The 26,300-nt window shown below is 45.7% G+C and overlaps 1 protein-coding gene and 1 long non-coding RNA gene across 2 annotated transcripts in view; one reads left to right on the forward strand and one right to left on the reverse strand.

The window, feature by feature from the left end:
* The window catches only part of LOC139437746 (uncharacterized), a 147,513-nt gene extending 134,153 nt beyond the window's left edge, over positions 1–13,360 (forward strand). The window contains exons 5-6 of the long non-coding RNA XR_011647614.1: positions 12,328–12,461; positions 13,094–13,360. This is a non-coding gene — a long non-coding RNA (uncharacterized lncRNA). The remainder of the gene's footprint in view (positions 1–12,327; positions 12,462–13,093) is intronic.
* The window catches only part of TRPC6 (transient receptor potential cation channel subfamily C member 6), a 158,132-nt gene that overhangs the window by 17,481 nt on the left and 114,351 nt on the right, over positions 1–26,300 (reverse strand). The window lies entirely within an intron of this gene.

A 26,300-nucleotide genomic window follows, 5' to 3' on the forward strand; every position in this document is an offset into this window, starting at 1 on the left:
CCACAAATGTGTGTAATATGTCTTAAATACATAATTATTTTTGCTGAGTAATTGGACATGTGCTTATTTCCACCTTTTATTAACAGATTCTTTGAGAGTCATTAAAATACTTAAATCCTTTAAAGTGTCTATTATCTAGTTCTTGAATTTGCTTCTGAGCACTTGTCCTTTTCAATAAGCCCGATGATATATATGACTTCATATTTTCAAACATTATCTTACCTGTTTTTTATCAAGTAATAATTTTGAAAGGTCTTTATACTTCCTAAAATCCCAAATTTTTCCTTCATTTCTCTTTTAAGGGTAGTAAAATGAGTACAATTGCATAGCATTTGGAATAACAAAACCAATTTCTCTGGTGTCTCTTCCTTCCGTATTTTAAAAGCTGTCTGGTCTAATTCCCCAGCAAGTTTTAATGAGAGAAACATTCTTTTTGGGCTCTCCCTTTGGCAAGCACATGGATGTTTCTTTTGGACACTGAATTCTCTCAAGTTGCAGTTCTAATCAGGTCAGTAAACTACACACTTAATTATAATAAGCAAAGGGAGGGAAATTTTGCCATTCAACCCACTGGGTTCTATAAGTTATACATCTAGGAGAATGCCATAGATAGTATATTTTTCCAAAATCCCTATGCAAAATTATAACCACATTTAAAGAGGGCTTTAGAATTCTCAAAGCACTTACACATATTTATTTCATTCTATCTTCATGATGCAGGTATAACTTTTATTCCCATATTACAGTTGAGAAAAACAGAACTCAGAGGATTCATTACTCTAGGCATACCTTGCTTTATTGTGCTTTGCAGATATTGCAATTTTTACAAATGGGAGGTTGGTGGCAATCTTGCATTGAGCAAGTCCGTCAGTGCCATTTTTCCAGCAACATGGCTTGCTTCCTATCTCTGTCACATTTTGGTAATTCTCGCAATATTTTAAACATTTTGATTATTATATATGTTTTGGTGCTCTGACCAGTGATCTGCGCTGCTACTACTGTAATTGTTTTGGGGCATCACACGTACCCCCATATAAGACAGCAAACACAATCAACAAGTGGCCTGTTCTGACCGCTTCACTGATGGACTCTCCCCCCACCTCTCCCCCTCTCCTCAGGCCTCCCTATTCCCTGAGACACAACAATAGATTGAAAGTAGGCCAGTTAATAACCCTAAAATGGCCTTTGACTGTTTAAATGAAAGGAAGAGTTGCACACCTCTCACTTTAAATCAAAAGCTAGAAATGACTAAGCCTAGTGCAGAAGCTGAAATAGGCCGACAGCCTTGTGCTGGAAACTTAGCCGAGTCGTGAATGCAAAGGAAAAGATCTTGAAGAAATTAAAAAGTGAACACGTGAAAGAGAAAGTGAAACAGCCTGATTGCCCACAGGGCGGAAGTTTTAGTGGTCTAGATATAAGCTCAAACCAGCTACCACATTCCCGTAAGCCAGAGCTAAGCCAAAGCAAGGCCCCAACTCTCTCCAATTTCAGAAAGGCTGCGATTGGTAAGGAAGCTGCAGAAGAGTCTGAAGCTATTAGAGGTTGGTTCATGAGGTTTAAGGAAAGAAGCCGTCTCTATCACATAACACTGCAAGGTGGAGCAGCAAGCGCTGACGTAGAAGCTGCCACAGGTGATCCAGAAGATCTAGCTAAGCACGGGGGTGGAGGGGACTAGATTAAAGAACAGATTTTCAGTGTGGATGAAACAGCCTTCTACTGGAAGGAGATTCCTAGTCCGAGAGGAGAAGCCGATGCCCAGCTTCAGAGGACCAGCTGACTCTCGTTAGGGGCTAATGAGCTGGTGACTTGCAGTTGAAGCCAGTGCTCGTTTACCATTTGGAAAGTGCGAGGGCCCTTGAGAATCATGCTAATCTACCCTGCCTGTGCTCTAGAAATGGAACCACAAAGCCTAGACGACAGCGTCTTTTTACAATATAGTTGACTGAATATTTAAGACCTTTGTTGAGACGTACTGCTCAGAAAAAGATTCCTTTCAAAATATGTCTGCTTATTGACAATGCACCTGATTACCCAAAAGCTCTGGCAAAATCTATTGCACATTGGACACATAACTTTCATATGCACTGAGAAACCAATTTGTGTGACTCTTTATTGCAAAAGTCACTTTATTGCAGTGGTCTGGAACTAGACCTGCAATCTCTCTGAGGTGTGCCTGTATTTAAGAAGTGCAAGAAGTGGAAAATCTCATGTCTCCCTTTTATTAAATGATAAAGTCTCAGAATTTCAAGGAACCTTTACAATTGTATGGCCCAACTGCCCACCCAGTACAGGAATCCCTAAGGCAGCCGTCCAGCATTTGCCATACAATCAATATAAAGTGTGCGATCAGTGGCATTTGGTATCATTACAGAGTTGTGCTTCTATCACTTCAGTCAATGTTACAGCATTTCATTACTCTACTACAGGGATTCTCAACCTTTTTTGTCCCACGGATCCCTTACTAAGTCCACACTATACTGTGTTTACTTAATAAATATACCATACCTGTGCCAACACATCCCCACAAGAATAATGTTGGTTTTTTTTTAATTTAAACTAATAGACCCCTTGTTAAAAACACTTGCTATGTCATTCAGGACAATCCCAAAAATGCCCCCATATTACACCTGTTTTACCCTCTCCCTGCCTTCAGTACCTCCAGTGGCTGCTGTCTCCACATCAATGATATAATTTCTTCCATTGTTAGAATATCAATAAGTCTATACTAGAATATCAGGAGGTCCACTCTAGTCCATATTTTATTCCCCAATCTTGAGGATTCTGGGATCGTGAGGCCCACTCCACCTCTACTACAACAAAGGAAAAAGAAGAAAAATGAAAAGCAAAAAATGTTTACCCCTTATTAGTCCCCTTTCAATCCACCCTTCTCCTACATAACTGCTAATCTATTTCTGCCTCTATAATTTATTTATATTAACATTTTGTATAATGGGGGCGAACTACATGTAGCTCTTTTTGTCCAGTTTCACTCACTTAGCATACTTCCTCTTTTACCATTGATGGAAAGGTATTGATATATTACTATACACTACTGTCCAGAACTGGCTTTGGTTGTATTTTTGCCCAAATATCACCCTGATATTAACACTTGCAACATTTACTTTTGTTCTGTTTCAGAGAAAAATATTCTTATATATGCACTATTAACCACACATGCATTATTAACCATACTCATTTTTCACTATATGTTCACTATGCTATACATTCCCATGTTTCATTTTTTAGCTTTCCATCTAGTGATATGCATGACTTTTGACTTTCCATTTCAACCATTATTCCCATATATTAGCACTGCTAGGTTAGAAACAATATGATGTGCTTTCACTATTTCTACCCATTTCCATACTTTAAAAACAACATTTTTACCAATTCTGCACAGATTAAACCTCAGCCTTCTATTCTCTAACCTCATTCTATTTTCCAGTGACTTTTATTCTAGCTGTTAATTCTATGAGTTTGCTCATTTTATCCACTTCATAATAGCGAAATGGTATAAATGTCCTTTTGTGTCTGTCTTGCTTCATTCAGCATAATGTCCTCCAGGTTCATCCAAGTTGTCATATGCTTCCTGCCTCATGTCTTCTTACAGCTGAGTAATATTCCATTGTGTGTATACACCACAATTTGTTTATCCATCAATTGATGGATACCTGGGCTGTTTCTATCTTTTGGCAATTGTGAATAATGCCGCTATGTCACTGCTCTCGGTTCTCCCGGGTACGTACCTAGTAGTGGTATTGCCAGTTCACATGGCTGATCTATATTTGACTTCCTTAGAAACCACCAAACAGTCCTCCACAGTGGCTGCACTATTCTGTGTTCCCATCAACAGTGAATAAGCACTCCTATCTCTCCACATCCTCTCCAACACTAGTAGTTTTCTCGTTTTTTTTTTTTTTGGTTTTTTTTTTTTTAATAAAGATTTATTTTTATTTATTTAATTCCCCTCCCCTCCCTGGTTGTCTGCTTTCTGTGTCTTTCTGCTGCTTCTCGTTTCTTTATTCTTTGTCCGCTTCTGTTGTCGTCAGCGGCACGGGAAGTGTGGGCGGCGCCATTCCTGGGCAGGCTGCTCTTTCTTTTCACGCTGGGCGGCTCTCCTCACGGGTGCACCCCCTGTGCGCGGGGCTGCCCCACGCGGGGGACACCCCTGCGTGGCACGGCACTCCTTGCGCGCATCAGCACTGCGCATGGGCCAGCTCCACACGGGTCAAGGAGGCCCGGGGCTTGAACCGCGGACCTCCCATATGGTAGACGGACGCCCTAACCACTGGGCCAAAGTCCGTTTCCCTGTTTTTTTTTAATAGTGGCCATTCTAGTAGGTATGAAATGATATCTTTTGTAGGGTTGATTTGCATTTCTGTAGTAGCTAGCGATGCTGAACACTTTTTCATATTTGTTTTTTTGCCATTTGTATTTCTTCTTTAGAAAAATGTCTCTTCAAGTCTTGCCCATATTGTAATCAGTTCACTGTCTTTTTATTGTTGAGTTATAGGATATCTTTATATATCATAGATATTAAACCCTTATCAGATACGTATTTTCCAAATATATTCTCCAGTAGATTAGGCTGCCTTTTTACCTTCTTTGCAAAGTTCTTTGAGGTGCAAAGTGTTTAATTTTGAAGAGGTCTGATTTAACTATTTTTTTTCTTTTGTTGCTTGTTCTTTGGGAGTTAAGTTTTAAGAGACACTTCCCCACCTACTACAAGCATTTGACGATGTTTCCCTGTATTATCTTCTAGTAGTTTTACAGTCCTGGCTTTTAGGTTTAGGTATTTGATCGGTTTTGAGTTGATTCCTGGTTAGTGGTCCTCTTTCATACTTTTGATTATAAGAATCCAGTTCTCCCACGACCATTTGTTGAAGACAGACTGTTCTATCCCAATAAAGTGGATGTGTAGGCTTATCAAAAATCAGATGACCATAGAGGTAAGGGTCTATTTCTGAATTCTCAATTTGATTCCATTGATCAGCATGTTTATCTTTATGCCAATTCTATGCTGTTTTGGGCACTTTAGCTTTATAATACACTTCAAGGTCAGGAAGCATGAGTCCTCTGACTTCACTCCTCTTTTTTAGGATGTTTTTGGCTATTCAATACCTCTTTCCAGGTACTGACTTTCCTATTTCTGTAAAGTAGGCTGTTGGAATTTTAATTGGGATTGTGTTGAATCTACAAAGGAGTTTTGAGTAGAATTGGTATCTTCACAATGTTTAGCTGTCCAATCCACGAACACAGAACGTCCTTTCATTTGTTTAGGTCTTCTTTGATTTTTTTTAACAGTGTTTTGTAGTTTTCTGAATACAGGTTCTTTATATCCTTGGTTAAGTTTATTGATTCTTTCAGTCCCTATTGTAAATGGAATTTTTTCTAACTTCCTCTTCAGATTGCTCATTAGTAGTGTTTAGAAACGGAACTGATTTTTGCATGTTCATTTTGTTTCCTGTTACTTTGCCAGAGTCACCTATTAGTTCAAGAAGCTTTGTGGTGGATTTTTCAGGATTTCTAAATATAGGACCATATCATCAGCAAAAAGTGAAAGTTTTACTTTTTGCTTTCCTATTTGGATGTCTTTTATTTCTGTCTCTTGCCTAATTGTCTTAGCTAAAACTTCTAGCACATTATTTTTTTTTTTTAAGATTTATTTATTTAATTTCTCCCCCTCCCCTGGTTGTCTGTTCTTGGTTTCTATTTGCTGCATCTTGTTTCTTTGTCCGCTTCTGTTGTCGTCAGCTGCATGGGAAGTGTGGACGGCACCATTCCTCGGCAGGCTGCTCCCTCCTTTGCGCTGGGCGGCTCTCCTTATGGGTGCACTCCTTGTGCGTGGGGCTCCCCTACGTGGGGGACACCCTTGCGTGGCACGGCACTCCTTGCGCGCATCAGCACTGCGCATGGGCCAGCTCCACACGGGTCAAGGAGGCCCGGGGTTTGAACTGCGGACCTCCCATATGGTAGACGGACGCCCTAACCACTGGGCCAAAGTCCGTTTCCCTCTAGCACATTATTAAATAACCGTGATGACAGTGGGCATCCTTGTCTTGTTTCCAATCTCAGTGGGAAAGCTTTTGGTCTTTCACCACTGAGTATGATGTTCGCTGTGGGTTTTTCATATATGTACTGTAGCAGTTTGATATTATTGATGAATTCCAAAAAGAAATACTGGATTATGTTTGTAATATGATCTGTACCTGGGCATGATTGAGTTGTGATTAGGGCGTTGAGTCCCCACCCCTTTGTGGATAAAGACTCACAGATAGAAGTCATGGCAAAGAACAGAGTTGAGGGTTTCTGAAGTTGGAGTTTTGATGTTGGAGTTTGATGCTGAAGACTTAAACTGGAGCCCCAGGGAGTAAGCACACAGAGGAAAGAGAAGCAAGCTCCAGGAAGGTAGGAACCTTGAATCCAGAGAAAAGCAAGCCCCAGGAATGTAAGAACCCAGGAAACCTGAACCCTCACAGTTGTCGGCAGCCATCTTGCTCCAAATAGACTTTTGTGAGGGAAGTAACTTATGCTTTATGGCCTGGTATCTGTAAGCTCCTATCCCAAATAATACCCTTTATAAAAACCAACCTATTTCTTGTATTTTGCATCAGTACCTCTTTGGCTGACTAATACATGTACTTTACCATGTTGAGAAAGTTTCCTTCTAACCCTATTTTTCCAAGTGTTTTTATGAAGAATGTTAGATTTTGTCAAATACTTTTGCATCAATTGATATGATGTTTTGTCCTTAATTCTGTTAATCTGGTATATTACACTAATTAATTTCCTTGTGCTGGACCACCCTTGCATACCTAGGATAAAATCCACTTGACAGTGGTATATAATTCTTTTATTGTGCTGTTGGATTTGATTTTTGCAAGTATTTTGTTGATATTCATAAGAGAAATTGGTCTATAATTTTATTTTCTTGTAACATCTTTTTCTGACTTGGGTATTAATGTGATATTGGCTTCATAAAATGTGGTAAGTAGTATTCCCTCCTTTTCAATTTTTTGGAGGAGTTTGAGCAGGATTGGTAATAATTCTTATTGGAATATTAGGTAGAATTCACCTGTGAAGCCATCAGGTCCTGGACTTTTCTTTTTTGGGAGGTTATTGATGAGTGATTTCAATCTCTTTACTTGTAATTGTTTTGTTGAGATCTATTTCTTGTAGAGTCAGTGTAGGTTGCATGTTTCTAGAAATTTGCCCATTTCATCCCGAGCGTTTAATCTGTTGGCATACAATTGTCCATAATATCCTCTTGTGATCCTTCTTATTTCTTTGGGGTTAAGAGTAATGCCCCCCACCCCCCATTTCTAATGTTACTTATTTGCATCTTCTCTCTTTTTGGTCAGTTGAGCGGAGTGTCAATTTTATTAATCTTCTCAAAGAATTTTTGGTTTTGTTAATCTTATTGCTTTTTATAGCCTCAATTTCATTTATTTCTGCTCTAGTCTTTGTTACTTCTTTCCTTCTGCTTGCTTTGGCTTTAGTTTGCTGTTCGTTTTCTAGTTCCCCCAGGTGTGCACCTAGGTCTTTGATTTTAGCTCTTTCTTCTTTCTAATGTAAAATTTTTTCAGTTCTTCATCTGATTCTTGCCCTGAATATGTGGCACAATTTTTAAGATTGCACTTTTTCTGCGATTGTTTCACCTCCAGGAGAAAGCTTTTCATTTGTTCCTTCTCCAGAAATCTTGATCCTTCTGTTTTTCTGTGTGTAGAATTTTCTCCCCAGCTCCTATGATGTTTAAATTCTTCCACTCACTCAGTGCCCCTCTCTCCTTAGAATTTTTCAGTTCTAGGACCCATCCCATCTTACAGAAGTTCAGTTCAGCCCTCCCCTGCCTTTTGTTTCTGTGGGGTTTTTCTACCTCTAGCTTCTTCCCCACTAGGGTGTCCCCCCTTGGGGCACCAGGCGGGTCAATCCAGAAAAGTGGGTCATTCCAGAAAATTCTATTTTGCATGTAGGTGGCCCAGCCCCCAGGAACTGGAGTGATGTGCGTACTCCTAGCCAACAGTTCTGCCATGGTCTCGCTCTCCCTCCTTTTTTCCTCCTTGGGGGCCCCTTTGCATGCAGCATGACTCAGCGGCTTGGGTCTATGTGGACCTGGGCCCCTGCACCTGTGTGGGGTCTGACTCACTGCTGGGAGGGGCTCTATCATCGACATCCCTGGCCGGAGGGACCTTGGCATGCTGCCTCGGTGCGACTCCCAAGCTGCACTGAGAGTCAGAAAGGACAAAGTTTCTATAAGATTAAAAGGAAATTGGAAAAGTCTCCTCCACAGATGACGATGGGAAAGCCTTCGCCCTCATAGTAAAGCAATAATTGTAACCAAGAGTTAAGATTTCACAAATGATTATGATTATTGAGTAGTAAGATAGATGCTTTTTCTTATATTTCCAGTATATTATAGAACAAGCCAAAAGGTAATACCTGTAGTAACTGAACTTTGCCAAGCTGGTCCCTCCCTTGTGTGTACTGGCCATTGTGATGGTAGCCTTGCCACCACCCCCTGCTGAAACCCATAAAAACCCTGCGCTCCTCAAATTCAGGGAGACGGATTTAGGCTTCAGGCCAGCTGATGTCCCACCAAGAGCCTCGGGTAGCAATACGGGTGGGAAACAATTACTGATTGTTTACTCGGTATTTTAAAAACCTAATGTGATTTCTAGCCAATCAGTTACTATAACGGGAGTAAAGTGTAAATAAGCCATTTTTACAGCTGCTAGACTGTCAGACTGGAACCAGAAATTTAAAGCACAGTTTTCTCTATGTACCCTAATGTCCAGTTCCAATGCTGGGAAGAGACCTGCTAATCAAATTAAATGCCCAGATAACCTTTTCTCCATTCTGCTTGTTGACGGAAGGGCCTCCAGGCCATGCACCGCTGCTGGCTGAGGAAGAGGAGCAGATCAGGCCTATCCCAGAAGAAATCCCCAAAGCTGTAAAATCAGGTGTGGGCTAATGGAAAACCTGAAGGTGCACAAATGGTGAAACTGATTCCAGTGAAACTCCAAAATCCAGCTACTGTACCTGATATTAAACAATACTCAAACTAGAATGTGGAGAAGGAACTTCTCCCTTAATGCAGACGTTTGGGAAGCATCAGTTAATACGACCTGTCAATCTCCATATACCACTCCAATATTACTGGCACCCTATGTGAACACTAGTTTGGGCAATATCTCCCAGCTGTTAATCAACCTGCAGAAGACATCCACCCAGTAGTTGCAATCTACTCCACTCACTACATTATCGGGAGAGGTCACCGTTGGTTCATGGTCTTTGATTTAAAAGATGATTTTACTGCTTCTCCTTTTCCCAGGATCTCAAGAACATTTTGCTTTTGACTGGGAAGACCCCATCACACACATACAACAGTACTGGTGGACTGTTCTTCCACGAGGTTTTAAGAATGCTCCCATATTATTTGGATAAGTGTTAGTTACAGATTTAAAGGAATTACACTTACAAGAAGGAGTATTATTACCGAATGCAGATGTTATCTTAATTGCCAAACCAGAAAATTACCAGAGAAGAACACCATCCAAACTGAATTTCTTGCCAGACCGAGGTTCTGAAGTCTCAAAGAGCAAGGCTCAAATTTCACAAACCTCAGTGAAATAGTTAGGCTTTGAACTATCCATAGGACAGAGAAATCTATTGCCAGATTGGAGGGAAACTTTACCCGAGTGGCAGAGCCATTTACAAGGAGGCAGCTTTGAGGACTCTTGGAATGGCAGGATTCTGTAGAATTTGGAGGCATAATTTTGGACTCATAGCTGAACCCTTATATTAAACCCCTGAGTGGGTCCAAGCAGGAAACTCTAGATTGGACGACAGAATGTAAAAATGTCTTCCAGAAAATAAAAAGGCAACTTTTAGGGTTCCTGGACCTGAGAAAGTATTTTCACCTTTTCCTACCTGAAAGGCAAGGAATTGGATGAAGGGTACTTATTCCAAAATTAGGAAACACCAGGGAAGCGGATGTGGCTCAAGCGACTGAACTCCTGCCTACTACATGGGAGGTCCCAGTACAGTTCCTGGTGCCTCCTGGAGAAGATGAGCAAGACAGCAAGCTGGCATGATGGGCTGGCATGGCAAGATGACACAACAAGGAGACACAGAAGAAACACAATGAGACAACAAAAACAAAGTAGGGAGCTGAGGTGGCTCAAGCTACTGAGTGCCTCTCTCCCACATGGGAGGTCCCAGTTTTGGTTCCTGGTGCCTCCTAAAGAGAAGACAAGCAGACACAGAGAGGACACAGTGAATGGACACAGAGAGCAGACAGTGAGGACAAACAATGGGGCAAGGGGGCAGAGGGATAAATAAATCTTAAAAAAAAAAAATTTAGGAAATGCCAGGCATCAGTAGGCTATTTTTCTAGACAATTGGACACTACCCAAGGTTGGTCAGTGTACCTCAGGGCTGTAGCAGCCACCTGGGACATTCTCAGATAAGCGGAAAATCCACGTAGGACAACCCACCACTGTGCATGTGCCTCACCGTGTCCTGCCCTTGTTAGAACAGAAAGGCGAATATTGACTCACTGCTGGACAATGAGGTGAATATCAGGCTACTCTGCAAGATAACCCAAACTCACCCAAAAGCTTCTTCTAGTTTAAATCTGGTTCCTTTACTACCAAGTGGAAAGGGGGAACCTGAGCATGATTGTATACTAATGATTGAAGTTTATTCCGGCCATCCAGATTTAGTTGACCAAACTTCAGAGCATCCAAACGTTGAGACATACGCTGACCAAGGACCTCAAAAAGCTGGTTATGCAGTGCTAACTCTACAAGCTGGAGAGTGAGGCCCTCACACCAGGTACATCCGCACAGCGGGCAGCCTTAATGCACACACCAGGGCTTTACGGCTGGGAAGGGAACAGCGAATAAACATATTGAAGTATGCTTTTAATAGAGCTCGCGCTCATGGAACCATCTGGAAGGAAGGAGGACTCTTAACATCTGGTAAAAGGAAATTAGACATAATCCTAGTCTTAGAAGCAGCAATGTTGTCCAAAGAAGTTGCCATAATACATTGTTACAGTCATCAGAAAGGAGAAATAGGCTCTACTGAAGGTAACCAAAACAGCAGATTTAGAAGCAAAAGCAGCAGCCAAATTAAAACCTTCACCGTCATCAATAGTATTTTCTCTGATATCGGATATAAGACTAAAAATTTTTTATCTTGAGTATTCAGCTCATGATTTATTGAGAGCAGAAGTGGGGCTTTTCCTTAAAAGAAACAGATACCAGTTCTCAATCAAACCTTCCATTTAGAGGAACTGAGGGAGGATGGAGTTATAATAAAGACAGAGTGATCCTTATTCCTGAACAGTTAGTGGACAGAGTTTTTACTTATTTCCATCAAAGCCTTCATTATGGTAGAGATGCCATGTATCAGCGATTGACGAGCTAAAGGATAGGACCTAAAATGCAAAAAGCTATTCATGAAATAACACGAAATTGTTTAACTTGTGCTAAAAAAAACAAAACCCCAGGCCTCCATCCCCGGTAAAAGGAGTTAAAGTACCATCAGAGGAGGACTGGCAAATAGACTTTACTGTTATGCCAAAAGCATGTGGAAATTATAAAAATCATCTTGATTTGTAGATACATTTACAGGATGGGTAGAAGCCTTTCCATACAGGACGGCGCAAGTCTCAGAGGTAACCTAGTGCTCTTGAAGGAAATCAGCCCCATGGTTTGGACTCTATTTTCAATACACAGTTTTAACTGGGGGGGAGGGGGTCCCTCAAAAATTTCACAGGAACTGTCAGGAGCGGTGAACGTTCATTGGAAATTACTTGCATCTTGGAGACTACAATCTACCGAGAAAACAGAAATTATTAGTCACATTCTGAAGAAAACAGCAGCTAAACTCTGTCAGGAGACTCATCTTTCATGCGACAAGTTATCCCCAGTGGCTTTGATGCAGGTAAGTGCAGCCCCAGAAGCAGGCTCCATTTTGAGCCCATTTAAAGAGGTCCATGTGAGACATTCCTAAAGCAAGGGGGTATATTTATCAGGACCGAACAAGTCCAAGAATTAGAAACTAAAAAGTGTTTCAGTCATATTAGAGGCAATTTGCCATTATGCCTCAAGTGACTTTTCCTACAGATGTCCCCTACGTCATTGTAAGCCTGGGGACAGAGGTCTTTTAAGGAAATGGGGAAGTCTGCATGCAATAGACCAGTTGGAACCTAAGTGGGAAGGTCCCCATGAAGTTTCAATAACTACTCACTCTCTGTCAAATTGATTGGAGTGAAACCATGGATCCGCCATGTTAGGATAACTAGTCCTTCTCTCCCAGATTCCTTCACAGAACCAACACCCATGAACAAACTGCCAGAGATTGTGAAGGAGGAGAGGAAGCTGATGAACTTTCCAAAGACAGATATCAGTGTGAACTTCTAGAAGATTTAAAATACATCTTCAGGAGAACAGGTAAGAAATGATAAGTACATCCAAAACTTTAACAGACATACGTTGCCTAAAGAGTACAATACTTTTACATGTAGCCAATAGCTAATTACTGGATAAAATTATTAGACTCTTCCCAACATGTATTTCTGGACTTATATCCTTGTTTTTATCCTTGCTATGGTATAGCCCAAGTGTGGGATAGCCTCCTCCTCAGTAGGGGCCAGCCCTGGCGGAAGGTAGACGCGTAACCTGGAGCCAGTGGTCAAGGGAAGGGCTGGTACGGGCGCAAGCCCTCAGCCCGCCCAGGCCCACTACGAGGCGGCCAGTACGGATGCCACGTCCTCGGGCCGTTGGTATGCGGCTCCAAAGCCCGCCCAGTCACCTAGGCTACGCCCACTGTTCCCGCCAAAAGGCAACATCCGGACGGCTCCCCCACTCCCCCTTCCCCCTCCTCTTCCCGCCTTCCCTCGCTGTGACGCCATTCCCGCCCCTTCCCGTACCCCCCCTCCTGGCAGTTCCGTGTTGCTCCTTACCAATCCTCATCGAAAGTCTCCCCAGCATGCCTTATACGGCATCCCAGCCAGAACTCTGCCCGCCCCCGCCACAGCCCTATATAACCTCTGTACATTCCCCAATAAACGGCTCTGTTACAGCTCCACAAGTGTGTGTCTCGTCTCCTTCCTCCCCGCCGCCCTCCACACCTTGCACGCCTCCGCCGGAGACTCGGCCAAGTCTCCCGCCTCGCCCTCGCCTCTGGGAAGAACCGCCTGGCCCACGGCCGCCCGTCCCTCGGCCAGGCTCAGACCGCCGCTGCCACAACTGGTGCCCCGTGTGAGGAATCTTCGCCCTCGCGCAGCGGTCCAGCCCAGAGTCTGCTCTCCCGGACGCCTCTCCACTTCCCCTCTCCTTTCGCCTGCAAGGTAAGGGCCCCTCCTTCGCCGCCCCCACTCCAGGGCCGCCTCTCCTCGCCCTTTGCGGCCCCCATCCTGGGGCCGCCTCTCCCCACACGCCCAATTCAGAGAGCCTCACTTTCATGACTCCTACGCCCCAGCTTGTTTCTCCCCCACCTGTTCTACTGCACAATTCCCCGCTACCTCTTCGTGTCTTCGGTGTTGTTGTCTGTATAATCGTCCCTCTAATCGGCGCTTGGTGTCTTGCTGAACTCGCTCCCTCGGATTGGTCCTGTCGCCAAAGAGTATTGTTCTTTGCTCTCCTCGCCTCTCTTAGCCTTGTAGTCTCGGCCCTTCTAGCCTTTTTCACCCTCTAGGGCAATATCATGGGCAACCGGCTATCTGCCCGGCAAGCGCCTCAGGTCCGTGCCTTGGCGGGACTTTTAGATACTCACCGCTGTAAGGTCTCCGTTCGACAACTGCAAGTTTATTGGGACCTTCTCTTGCCTTTTAATCCATGGCTTTCCACTTGCCACCTCTGGGACCCTATCACGTATGATCGCTTAATCGATCGGGTCGCCTCCGCCATGGAGCATGAAGGGAAGCGGTTCCCTCCCGGCATGCTGCCCACCCTAATAACCATTCGCTCCTGCCTACAGGGCTCTCGTCCCCCAGATAGGGGCCCCAGTAAATCAAAGGAGGCCCTATCGGCCCAAGCGGCCATGGAGGACAATGATTTTGACTCAGACCCCCCTTCAGATACAGAGTCTCTAGTCGAGCAACTTAACAATGCGCTCGAACTCCACCTGCCTAGACAAGACAACACGAGACCTCATCAAGATGGCGCACTTCCTCCTTCTCCTTCGGCCAAAAAGGGCGCCAAAAAGGAGAACTACCCCGACCATGATGTCACTTCCCCACCACACCCCCAGGCGCGCGCACTCTACCCCTCCCTTTCTGAGGGCGGGGCCTGTCCGCCATCTTACGCCTCGGCCGCGCCCTCTGCGCCGCCATCTTGTGATCGCTGGGATCACAAGCCCCAGCGGCAAGTCAATGGACCGGGCCCCCTCACTCTGCACCCACGCCCTCCCCCCGTTTCCAGCTTGCCTCCAACATCCCTCCCTCTCGCGGGCCTCCCTCTCTCAGCTGTTTTCCCTTGAATATTGCCCCTACCGCTAATCGCCCCTACGACTGGTACCCAATCGATTCCGAAACAGTTAAACAGCTCCAGAAAGCTGTCAGGGAGGACGGATTGGGTAGTCCCTATGCCATCCAGCTCATGCAGGACATCGGCATGGACCTCTGTCTCCCCCAAGATTGGACCTCCCTCGCCCGGGCCATATTAAACCCCGGGCAATTTGTCGATTGGCGCGCCCACTTCCAAGCAGAGGCAGAGAGGCAAATCTCTCAGAACGCAGCCACGGGAATCCTCCACCCTCCTGATGCCTATACGGGTACAGGTGACTTTGTCCAGGCGACCGCTTACCAGCAGGTCCCGGCTGACTTCTGGCCAATTCTTCGAGACGTCACCTTGCGAGCCTTCCGCAACTGCTCGGCTAGCAAACCCGAAGAGTTTGCAAAGTTAACCCAAGGCCGGGACGAGCCATTTGCCACCTTTGTCTCAAGGGTCGAGGACACCTGCTCCCGCAAGGTTCATGACCCCCAGGCGCAATTGGCATTGGCGCACGAGTTAATCCTAGAAGGGGCAATCCAATATGTAAACAAGCCATCCTTCCAGTGCGAGACAAGGGTATCCATGACTGGGTCCTTGCCTGTAGCGGCCTCGACCCATCCGCCACAGCCCTCGCTAATGCGGTTTCCGGGGCTGTCACTGCAGCACTAGCGGCTACCGCCGGCTGCTTCCGCTGTGGCGAAACCGGGCACTTTGCTCGAGAGTGCCCTCACAAGGCCCCGCCACCAGAGGGCCCCAGTCAGCTGTTGAGGGGCAAGCCTCCCCCTCGGCCCTTGCCACGAGGAGGCCGCCCACCAACTACCCCCTGCCCTCGCTGTGGTAAGGGGTTTCATTGGGCACGTGACTGCCAATCCACCCCCCGTTCCATGCCCTCTGGACAACCGGCCAACAAGCCTTTAAACTTCCAAAGGGGCATGCCTCAGCCCCGTCCCTAAGAGGCACCCGCTACAAAGTTCACTCAGATGCCTTTCCATGGGTCATTAATGGCCACTGCCCCCAGTTTCCTTGTAGAGACTGGCATTGCCCTTATCGCTGGCACACTATTTCCAAAGGAATCATCCAGACCAATGAGGCACCCTCGGAGCCCCCTCCCGAACCAGGCTCTGCAAATGAGAGCCAAGCCACTCCTGCAGGCCCGCCGGGGGAGCCACCCAAAACGCTTTTATGGACTGTCCCCATTACCCCACAAAGGCCCACTCAGAAATTAAAGATCGAGGGGCAATGGTATACAGGTACACTTGATTCGGGGGCAGAGGTCTCCTGCATGCCCACCCAACTGGCTATGCCTTGGCAGGTCCTAGATGGCCCCTCGGTAATCGGGGCCACCGGCACCTCTCCCTCATTACAAGCTATGAGACCCCTCACATGGGAAGATGAAGACGGCCGATCAGGCGCCTTCTGCCCATTATTCCTCCATACCATAGACCAAATCTTATGGGGCCGCGATATCCTCGCCGCCTCTGGGGCAGTGCTTACCACGCAGCCCCCCCAATGATATACGCCACTGCTCGCTTAACACCTCCAGCACCCGTTCCTCTGCAGTGGGATACCGAGGAACCCATATGGGTGGAGCAGTGGCCCCTCCCGACACATAAGCTAGCAGCGCTCCACGCCCTCGTTCAGGAACAATTGAGCGCTGGCCACATTGAACCCTCTACCAGCCCCTATAATTCACCAGTATTTGTCATTCAAAAGAAGTCCACAGGGAAATTTAGACTCCTCCATGATCTGAGAGAAATTTATAAGCATATTCTTCCTATGGGCTCCCCACAACCGGGACTCCCCCATCCAATGGCCATTCCAGTTCATTATCATGTGGCCACTATTGATATAAAAGACTGCTTCTTTTCCATCCCATTACATGAGCGGGACCGCCCTCACTTTGCCTTTACTGTTCCTGTCCCCAATCATGCAGGCGCAGCCAGCAGGTTCCAATGGAAGGTCCTCCCGCAAGGGATGCAAAACAGTCCGGCTATCTGCCAGATGTATGTCAACCATGCAGTGGCCCCCCTACGGGAGCAGGCTATGCTCATTCATTACATGGATGACATATTAGTAGCCTCTGAAGACGCCTCTGCTCTTCCTCAGATCCTTGCTGACCTGACAACTAACTTAGCTGATATAGGCCTTTCCGTTCAACCAGATAAAGTCCAAATGACACCACCCCTAACCTTCTTGGGATTCACTATTGATAAGACCATTTCCCCATCCGCCCCCCAGTTAGACATCCCTGGCCGGGTCACTCTGATGGAACTTCAACAGCTCTGCAGTCAAATTAACTGGCTCCGCTCCGCGCTGCCCATTACCACCGTACAGCTCCAACCACTCTTTGCACTATTAAGTGTCCCCGAAGCCCCGCCGCAAGCAGTCTCCCGGTGCATTAAACTCACCCAGGAGGCAAAGGAAGCCATAGCCGCCGTCAACAAGGCACTCGCCACCTGCTGCCTCCATAGAATTAGTACTAGAGAGAGCCATCTTATAGCACTTGTCCTCCCCACGCCCAGGACCCCCATGGGCTGCCTGTGGCAAGATGGCCCCCTGCTCTGGGCGCATCCCGCCAAGAGCCGATTAAGAAAAATCTGCCCTGCAGTGCGGCTCTGGATCAGCCTGGCTTCAGATCTAGTGACATTGGCTATCCATGTCTTCGGGGCACAACCAAAAAAGATTGTCTGGCCCCTAGACGCCGGACAAACAAGCCTGCTCATACGGGATAACCCAGACATGCAAATCCTTTTAGAAGGGTTTCATGGTGAGTTCAGCTGTCATTATCCTAGCCACCGGCTGCTGCAAGGGCTGGCTAAGCTCCCCTTCCGCAGCCCCTTCCATCCCTTCCCCTCCTCTGCACCCATCCCCGGGGCAATCACCGTCTTTACAGACGCCTCTAAAACCCGGTTTGCCACCCTCTCCTACCTCCCCAATGCCGTCGAACCCTGCCTGACCGGATATGTCAACCTCCATTCTGTCCAAGTAGGTGAGATCCTAGCAGTCTCCTGTGCGCTCGCAGACCACCGCGACCACCCGGTAAACATCTTCACAGACAGCCTTTACACCTATCAGGTCTGCCGAGTCCTAGCCTTTTCCACCTTCTTTCCTGGGAACTCAGCCATTGATAAAGCACTTGCTGGCCTCCAGAGCATCTTAGAACACCGACAGGATCCTTGGTTCATTAGCCACATCCGTAGTCACTCGGGCCTCCCTGGGCCCTTAGCTAATAGCAATAATATAGTAGACCAAGCAGTTTCAGCCCAAAATGACCAAGCAGTACTGGCCATCTCGGCAGCCCCCCTGGGAGACACTATCAACCAGGCCAAGCTGCTACATTCCAAATTTCACTTCTCAGCCACATCTCTGCATCATCTGTGTGGACTCCCTCTAAACACCTGCAAACACTTAGTCCGCAATTGCGCTGTCTGCGCGCTCTTCGTGCCACTTGGCCCCCTAAACCTCAAGGGGTCAACCCGCGAGGCCTAAAGCCCAACTCCAGATGGCAAATGGATGTCACACACGTTCCCTCCTTTGGGCGTCTCAAATACGTGCATGTGATGATTGACACTTTCTCAGCCATGTGCTATGCAGTCCCCCTTGCTGGGGAAACAGCCAAACATTGTGTCAAAGCCTTAAGACAAGGAATTCTCTTCATGGGAGTTCCCTGGGACATAAAAACAGACAATGGGCCTGCCTATCGCAGTGCCTCCTTTGCTGCCTTTCTTCGGCTATACAACATCACCCATCACTTCGGCATCCCCTACAACCCTCAGGGGCAAGCCATCGTTGAAAGTCAGCACCGCCAATTACAAACACAAATAGAAAAAGAAAGGGCAATGCTCCCCCAAGCATCCCCGGGGGACCTGGTTACCGCGGCCCTTATACATCTAAACCTCTTAACATTTAACAAAAAGGGCTCTCGCCCCTACATAGACATTGGGGGCCATCATACTGGCCCACCCAGGCCCCAATGGTCTATTGAAAGGACCCCGAAACTAATAGCTGGAAGGGGCCCAGCCCCCTCCTCACCCAAGGGAGAGGGTTTTCTTGTGTTTTTCCAGAAAATGCCTCCCACCCCATCTGGATCCCAGGGCGGAATGTCCGACCAGCCACCGCTGAGCAGTCTGTCTCGACGCGAGCGCCGCCGATTGAGGGCAAGGATGCATTAAGCCCGGCACAGCATCCCTCCACCAGCCCCCCCACCACAGCCGGCTCAAACCCAACCTGAAACGCCAATTGCGCCCCAGCAACAGCCTCGCTTGAAACGGAAGGAACGCCGTCAACTCCGTAGCCTGATCCGCCGAGTAACCCAGGTCACCCTGCACGACCCTCCCTGTCCAACGGAAGACCCCACTGCAACAGAAGTTGCAAACCTCCTGCAGCTATACCGGCAAGCCAGAACCCTACACCCCCCATCTCAACCCCCCTCACCCTCCCTAGTCCCCTCCTTGTCCTCCTCCTCTCTCTTGCTACCACAGGTCAAGCCAACCCCGCCCATCAACCTTACAATTGGACACTCAAAACCTTCAGCCCAGACAAAATCTTAGCCTTCAATATAACAGCAGGCGCTCCTTCCCTTACTGTGCGTATATGTAATCTCTTTCTATTCGCAGATCTAGACAATAATTGGCTAAGTAATCAATGCCAATCCAACCTCGTTTCTGGCTTTTACATCTGTCCTTCCACAGGCAGGGGCTGTGCTGACCCCTCGCATTTTTATTGCCCCTCCTGGGGGTGCGAAACAATAGCCTACGGATGGTCTAAAGCTCCCAACAGAGATCAGCACCTCCAAGTAGCATGGACAAACCAAAATTGGCGCAAAATAACCCTTACAGTTAAAAACCCCAATGAGGACAACTGGCTTAGTGGCCGCACATATGGCATCCGCCTCTACATGGAAGGCTATGATTGGGGTAGCCTCTTCTCCATACAGAAGAGACACCCCACCACCCCCATCGCAAGCAGCATTGGCCAAAATAAAGTTCTCAATCCTCCACAGGCACAACCCTTCTCTCCGCCCCGCTCTGCCTCGCCCTCTCCTTCGCCCGGCACCTCTCTCACAACTGTCTCCCCTAGCTCCCATAACCTCAAGCTTCACCTACCCCCTACTCGGTATTCCAGCCCTCTCATCAACCTAATCAAAGCCTCGTACACCTCTCTGAACACCTCCCACCCCGACCTCACTGCGAGCTGCTGGCTTTGTCTCTCCCCCTCTCTTCCTCTGTACGAGCCTGTTGCCACTAACCTCACTTTCAGTGAATCCTCTGAACAGAATCCAGCAAAATGCAACTGGAACACCTCCTCTGTCCCCTTAACCTTTCAATCCGTTTCTTCCACAGGGCGCTGCATTCATTCTCGCCAAGGTTCCCATCCCCCCCTAAAAGCTTGCTCCAACTACTCCTCTCCTGGCGCTTCCGCCAAATTCTTAATCCCCCATAACACCTCCCAATGGCTTTGCACATCCACAGGATTAACCCCCTGCCTCAACGTCGCCACCCTCAACGCCACCAATGAAACCTGTCTGCTCATTCTTCTCGCCCCTCGAGTACTTTTCCATCCTAACGAAGAGTTCTTCTCCTGCTTGCAAGGTCAAAATCTCCCCATTCACCTGCAAAAAAGAGAGCCCATCACTGTCCTCACTGTTGCTACCCTTCTAGGTCTCGCCGGAGCAGGCACAGGAGTCGCCGCCCTCGCCACGCAATCCTCTTCTCTTTCCTCCCTCAGACAAGCTGTCGATGAAGACATCCCCCATCTCCAAACAGCTATCTCCCATCTTAAAAACTCTCTTAACTCCCTTTCCGAGGTAGTCCTCCAGAACCGCCGGGGCCTTGACCTTCTTCTCCTCAAGGAGGGAGGCCTCTGTGCCGCCCTTGGGGAAGAATGCTGTATATATGCCAACTCTACGGGCCTCGCCGAGGACAGTCTAAGAAAGGTCCGAGAAGGATTAGAGCGACGCCAAAGAGAGCACGAAGCAGCTAACTACTTTTCTGGAGTCTTTCATACCCTCCTTCCATACCTCCTCCCCTTTCTGGGTCCACTAATCATAATCATCCTAGCCCTCACTATAGGTCCCTGGGCCGTCAGAAAAATCATCCAGCTCGCCAAGGACCAAGCAAATGCAGTCTTCACATCCTACGTGCGCATCCAGTACCAGCGACTCGCTACAGAAGACGGCCCCCCTGCCCAGCCCCGTCCCACACGTCTGAAGAGAAGAACTAAACCCTCCTACTGTCCTGACGTCCAGACAACCGCCATATGACTTCAGAACTGTCTGCTGTCCCCCAGCCGCTCAATAACTTCATACTTTTTGCCTTACTTGTTTTCATCCAGAGACTCTCGCCACCCTCCAATCGAGCCCAATCAGCTGTCCATCTACCCCCCTCCCCACACAGTCCCTACCCGACTCTTCCCTATACCCTTCCCCCCCCCCTCTCCGCCCTACCCTGCCCCTTTCTTTATAGGGGGAGCCCCCAGTTCTTTTAATTAAAAAACCAGGGGGAAATGTGGGATAGCCTCCTCCTCAGTAGGGGCCAGCCCTGGCGGAAGGTAGACGCGTAACCTGGAGCCAGTGGTCAAGGGAAGGGCTGGTAAGGGCGCAAGCCCTCAGCCCGCCCAGGCCCACTACGAGGCGGCCAGTACGGATGCCACGTCCTCGGGCCGTTGGTATGCGGCTCCAAAGCCCGCCCAGTCACCTAGGCTACGCCCACTGTTCCCGCCAAAAGGCAACATCCGGTCGGCTCCCCCACTCCCCCTTCCCCCTCCTCTTCCCGCCTCCCCTCGCTGTGACGCCATTCCCGCCCCTTCCCGTACCCCCCCTCCTGGCAGTTCCGTGTTGCTCCTTACCGATCCTCATCGAAAGTCTCCCCCGCACGCCTTATACGGCATCCCAGCAAGAACCCTGCCCGCCCCCGCCACAGCCCTATATAACCTCTGTACATTCCTGAATAAACGGCTCTGTTACAGCTCCACAAGTGTGTGTCTCGTCTCCTTCATCCCCGCCGCCCTCCACACCTTGCACGCCTCCGCCGGAGACTCCGCCAAGTCTCCCGCCTCGCCCTCGCCTCCGGGAAGAGTCGCCTGGCCCACGGCCGCCCGTCCCTCGGCCAGGCTCAGACCGCTCCTGCCACACCCAAGGAACTGACATATTGTCAAACACTAATTTTTTTTTGCCATGGGCACACTTTTATACAAATCTATGAAATGATCAGATTGTTGGGTATGTTGCCAATTATCTGTATCTAGTGTTTCCTCATTACCTTGATGGACAGCCCCTTCCAGAGAACTGACTGGAAAGAACTAAGAAAGTTAATCAAAATGATGCAAAAACAGAAAGGGACCCAGATACAATAGATATACCTAATGCAGATCCAAAGAAATGGCCAATTAATGTGGAAACCCCAGGACATTGAATTTATTTTTCTTATAGTATGACAATAGAGAAGAGCCATTCAATATGTAAACCATTTAGTCAATAAGGCTGAACATCTATTAGAAAAAAAGAGGGGCATTTGCAACTTTGGACTGGCATGGTATGGCTAACACTGCCTATGGTGGGACAACAAAGCCTCTCTCAGCAACATAATCCCTTTAATGCAAGAAAAATGGAATGGATGCCTCCAGAACAATGTCTTCAAACCACAGTATTACAACAAAGTGACTGGTGTGGACAGATTAGTAGACCTGAGGTTTGCTGGGTTGCTCCAAACAGAACTCAATGTTTATGCAGCACCGACTTAATGGGGTTGCCCCCAAGTTGGATAGGCATATATACTTCAGGATTTCCCTGGGCTCCAGAGGTAGTCATGAAACTTTATCATCAGGAGCAAATCTGTCTTTATTAAAAGATTGATGGGCCCGATCAGTATCTCGTTGGTACAATCACCTAGTGGCTATATTGCTACCATCATTAGGCATAGAGGATGCCAAAGTTAGGATAGAACCTTGATAAAGTTAACACAACTGGCTTTAAATGACAGCCTTAACAGTATACCTTTCTTAAATACAGAAATGACTAATGTGTCAAGCAGTACTACAAAACCAAATGGCTTTAGATATTTTGACAGCTTCACAAGGAGGGACATGTGCTATGATAAAAACTGAAGGTTGTACTTATATACCTGATGAATCTAATGTAACTACATTATTAGAACATATGAAAAGTCAAATTAATGCAATAGACGCTAGTTCTACACCCCCCCCCCTTTGGTGTATTTGATTTATTTAGCTGGCCTCATGCAGGAACAGGGACCATGGTTTAATTCAACTATTACAAGCATATTTATCTCTTATCCCAGCCTTGTCAAAACAGGATTACTGAGAAAACATTCATACACCAGCTAAACCCTGAAGTTAAGGAATATGTACAACTACAATCTTTAAGAAGTTCCATTCCCCCACCCCCTAGGCTCAAAGCCCCTTCTCAACATGAAAAGGTCAGAGCAGTTGCCATCCAGGTATCCCCAAGATTTGGGAAGTACAGCAGTTTGATACTATTTATGAATTCCAAAAAGAGATATTGATTATGTTTGTAAACGTGTCTGTTCCTCTGGGCGTGATACCCTTTGTATTAAATTCAAAGGTTTTATGTTCACTTGATTATGTTAAGATCAGGGATTTGACTCGACCACATCACTAGGATGTGCAGGGTTGAGTCCCTGCCCCCTTGGTGGGCTGTATGAACGGAAGCTCACTCAAGGAGAACACAGAAAAAGATACAGAGGAAGAGAGCTCCATAGACCCAGAAGAGGAGAGAACTTGGATCCTGGGGCCACTGAGAGAGATGAGCCATGTGCCTGATAGTTTGCAGCTGAAGAGAACAGAGCAACACTTAACCCCAGGAAGAGAGACGAGCCCTATACCAGCCTACAGATGGACCCACGGAGCTTTAAGAGAGAAGAGGAAGGCTGAAGGCTTGCAGATGTCACCCGCCATCTTGTTTCACAACGTAGCAACAGAGTTGGTAAGGAAGTAACCTTGAGTTGGACTCTTTAGGGCCTTGTAACTGTAAGCTTTTACCCCAGACAAATAGCCTTTATAAAAGCCAACAGATTTCTGGTAGTTTGAATCTGCAGCCCTTTGGCTGACTAATACAGGAAGGAACAAACAAAAGGGGGGAGTTATAACTAAGAGTTAAAAATGAACAAATGCTATGATTACTGAATCATTACATAGATGCCTTTTCTTACTTTTTCCAGCATGGTATAGAATAAGCCAAGAGTTAATACCTGACGTTACTGGAACTCCCTAGGCTGGTCACCCTGGTTTATGGTTTATCTAAACTAGACTCACCCTTGTGTATACTTGCGAATATGATGGTAACTACTCTACCCTCCCCTGTTCGAATCCAATTAAAACCCTAAACTCCTCAGATTTGGGAAGACAAATTTTAGACCACTAGGCATCTGATCTCCTTGCTACGTGCTGGCAATAAACTCTTTCTCTTTGAAGCCCAATGTCTCAGGAATTAGCCATTTGAAGCACATTTACTTTTGCCTGGTAATTAAATCTCAACTTGTCCCATAGGCCAAGAACAAAAAGTCTGATAAAAATATGAGTGGAGCAAGGAGATAAAGCCAGTTCTTTTATATAAATGAGTTTTGTGTTTCTGTGTTTTTATGTCTGACTCATGACTGAAAAAAAATTTATTGAGGCTACAATCTCTCTATTTCTATCTTTCAGTTTGTTTCATGTTTGTTTTTTGACCTCTGGATGGTAATAGCAAATTAAATAAAAATTCATAAAAGAGCTCTATTCAAATTGCTTAAGGATAAATAGATGCTTATATATAAACTAATATTCCTAAAGTTACAGAATATAAAGAAACTGTAAAAACAAGTATTCATAGAATTAAATCCAAATGTTTTAAAAATTCAAATGCACATAATCTAGTAAGCCTTTGGCAAACAGGACTAATTTAATATTAGTTAAATAAAAAGAGCTATGTCTTTTGAGCTATCAGTGTTAAGTACAAGCATTCAATTTTATTTTACCAGGGTATGTTCTTCCTAAATTTATACAGGTTTGCTGATCAAATATGCTAGCATTTTAATAATGAAAAATATAAATTTTTATTTAACCAAATTGAGTATTGTTCTGACAAACTTTATTTCAAGAGTTATTGTTTCTTTGTAAATTAAGTACATAAGGTATGCAGGGTGGGTTTTTGTTAAGGAAAAAGAGTAATTGTGCCTAAAATAATTTTTCTGGGTGTTTCAGAAGGAATGATAGGAAAGTGTAGGACAGAACCTAAATGGATGTAAAAAGTTGTAGAAGATTTGTAGAAGTGAATTTTATTTGACATGGTCAAGACTGTTTAAAAGAGTTTCATTTCAAACAACATATTCATAAAAAACTAGAATTCGGTTTTCCCTCTATTAAAATGATGAAATTTTCTTGGATTATTTCTCTGTTCTCAGTGAGAGATTATCAAAATTTTTCTTAACCATCTGAGTAACCTGCCTAGAAGAAAAAAAGATTCTATGCTGTATCAGAATAAAATCCTCATTGATATTTAGATTGACCTTATCTTCCTTTATTGTTTAAGAGTACAAGTCTTCTAAATTTATTTCCTTTTTTGCAATCATGTCATTTATTTTTAAAATCTTTTAAAGTTACTTTGGTTAAGTAGGTAACCAATTAGTGTTTATCAGTGACCTTTGATCCTAATTAGTCAAGTGTTCAAACCTCCTGAACAACTTTTAGCTTTGTGCCTTCTCAAAATCAAACACTAAAGGATATCTTTTTATTTCAAATTGTTTGTGATTTTCCAGGGGTCCTCTGGAAAAAATCTCAAAAAGGGTTTATTCTTTCACCGTATAAAAAAGGAAGTGCTAGAAACAGGTTCATTTGATATGAGTTGCATGGGAAGTATTGTCAAATTAAAAGGGATGTGAGGATTATTTGTATGAGTAAAATGTTATTCATATAAATATTTAGAGATGATATTAATTGCCTAAAGACTTGACAATGTTCTTACTGTCATGATATGTCCTGATAACCATCTACATGATAGTAGAAAACAGTACAGTGTTATCGGTCATAATTTCATTGTTTTTTAAAAAATGCTACATGCCACAAAAGCAACCAAATTTCCTTGTCTGTTACATTGCTTTATTCTGTTGCTTCTCTGAAAGTCCTTGTAACCAACGAAAGGTCAGAGCTTTAGCGAAAAAAGAAAAAATAAAGAGAGAAGCAAGACGAGTATATAAATTACATTCTACTTGTCCACTAACATAACCCCCGTAAAACTATAAAGGAGGGACAGTGTCACACACCTTGACCAACAGGGCCCTTTTGGACATCTTCAAATAGACTTTATATAGCTCCATCCCTCTATGGGATTTGAATGTGTCCTTATTATCGTATGTCTATGTTCTGGATGGATAGAGGCTTTTTCTGTCACAAGGCTACTGCCCTCAGTTGCTCTTTCTGGGGAAATCCTGCTACTCGCTCAAGTGAGAGAGGCTTCCAAATTACCAGAACTGTATTAATGAAAGGTAGAAAGAAAAAATGGTCCCTTAAAACTTACATCACCGAAATTATTTGAATCCCTCTCTCGATAAAACACCAGCTCACCCCCCATGAAGTCACAGCAGGAAGCCCCACGAGGCTTCTCATTTCTCCTACTTTACTGGCCTGTTTGAAGTCCCTAACTATGAAGGGTTCTAATCGCATGTACCCGGGTCCGCCATTCACAGATCCCAGCTGCCCTTCCTGAAGCGCCCTCTACTGATGACTGACTTTCAGCCCAGACTCGATGTTCTGGAAGAGGTATCAGGACAGACTGCTTTAGAA

Source organism: Dasypus novemcinctus, chromosome 27 (genome assembly GCF_030445035.2).
Source record: "Dasypus novemcinctus isolate mDasNov1 chromosome 27, mDasNov1.1.hap2, whole genome shotgun sequence".
NCBI lineage: Eukaryota > Metazoa > Chordata > Mammalia > Cingulata > Dasypodidae > Dasypus > Dasypus novemcinctus.